Here is a 1903-nt window from a genome sequence, read left to right on the forward strand (position 1 = left end):
CCTCTCTCTCTCGTTTCTTAAGAAGTACATCCACGTTTTTAAAAAAGGTTATTCTTTCATTACTTTATTGTTCACTAAACAATGCTTTTTTGTTCACACAAACATTATTATATCTTTAAAACATTTTTTTTAAAGGTTTTCATCATAGAGCATGTGGCTCACCAGAGAAAGAGGGAAAGTGAGAAATCACCCCCTAGGGGAATGGCCATGCCCTTCCCCTACATTTGCCTCTCGGGATCTTGGGCATACACACACACATGCCCGGCATGAGTTTAAGCCACCAGGTCTGGGACTCGGGCCGTGGTCGACTACATGGGAGTCAAGTGACATAGCCATTACGCCAACTGCTGGTCCCATGTCTGCCATTACTTATTGATGTGCAAAATTGGCTTAGTTCTCACGTTGTCACTTCAGTTGAGTTATACAAATGACTGATATTCCACATGTCAATTGCTGTTTAGTATGTCTTTTTTTTTAAGGTTTTTTTTTTTTTTTTTTTTTTTTTTTTGCCGAGGGGCGTGAGAGAGAGAGACAGAGAAAGACAGAGAGAAATCAACCCCCCGGGGGGAGGATGGCCACACTACAATCTCTTCTCCTCCATTCTCCTCTTGGGATCTTGGGCATGCTTGCACATGCACCCACTGGGGCCAGGACTCCCTCTGTGGTCAGCCATGTGAGAATCCAGCACCTTAAACTATGCCACCTACTGGCCCCAGACATTTAGTATGTCTTTAACAGGTTACAATCTGTTTTGACTTTGAAGCAAAGTTTTTATGTACATAGAAAGCACAAAAGAAATGCAATGGGATGGCATATGATATTACCAAACCAAAGCCATCAACTGAGGAAGGGCCAAAGTTTCATACAGTCTGGCAAAGCAACCACCACATGTCTTACCTAAGAAAGGAAGACATCAACATCTGGGTAAAGCCATGTTTCATCTTTCTGTTGTTGTTGAAAAAGATACAAAACAGTTATCCATCACACACCAAGCCATGTACCTAAAGTCAAGAGAAACTGCCGAAACCCCCAGAATAGGTTAAAGACGTTGCAATGTAATAATATTCCTCATAGAATTATCATTAAGACGTTGCATCACAGTTTCACTGGGAGGATTTTTTCCTTACTTAAGGTACATAAAACATGAAGCAGGTCATATGCTGGCGCCAAGTACACCATGTCCATGATCCAGGGCACATATTTGTGATCTGGGCTGAGTGAGATTGGGAATAGATTGCGCTGTGGGGTCCTGTGCAAGGTGCCTGTCTCCCTCTTTTCAACCCCTTTGTCTTTTTTTTTTAATTTATTTTTTATTTTTTATCATCATATCTTCATATTACATTGGATTACATATAACTTTACTGTGTATTACATTGTTTCTTCAAAAGGGAATGCCATGCATGTCAGTCAGTACAGAGACATTAATCTTCCCACTTCAACATTCCATATCTTTTCTGTTCTCCCCAATCATTATCTTTATTATTCTAATTATTTTTATAAAACAGTCAATTGCTATTTCTCGTTTTGCTTGTAAAAATACTTTGCCCGTCATGAAACACTTCTCAAACCAATCCAGTTGAGAATTCTATACATGTCATCATCAACAGTTAATAAACCCTATCTGTTTCTCACTAACGTCCTGTCTCTCTATTGCTCACTTGCTATCTTTCTCTATCCTCTTCTCTTCACTTACCCCATTCCACACTGTCCTATTCTCATTAAGTACCATCACTTCAAGAATGGTAGAGTAGTTCCTGTTCTTCCCTGAGGCAATGCAGGGCTGGTAACCATCATCTTCTCAAGTTGCAAGTTCTCAGACCTTGTTTTCCGCTTCAGCTTGCTGATCCACAGGCCACACGCCGGCCCTGGAGAGGCAGCTGAACGCCGGGGCATGAGCCCCGAG

At 41.3% G+C, this 1903-nt stretch overlaps 1 pseudogene; it reads right to left on the reverse strand.

Annotated features, from left to right (window-relative positions):
* LOC102479424 (dynein light chain roadblock-type 1 pseudogene) overlaps positions 1-1903 on the reverse strand; it is a 5277-nt pseudogene that overhangs the window by 3025 nt on the left and 349 nt on the right.

The sequence above is a fragment of the Tupaia chinensis genome, unplaced genomic scaffold (genome assembly GCF_000334495.1).
Source record: "Tupaia chinensis unplaced genomic scaffold, TupChi_1.0 Scaffold000272_1, whole genome shotgun sequence".
NCBI lineage: Eukaryota > Metazoa > Chordata > Mammalia > Scandentia > Tupaiidae > Tupaia > Tupaia belangeri.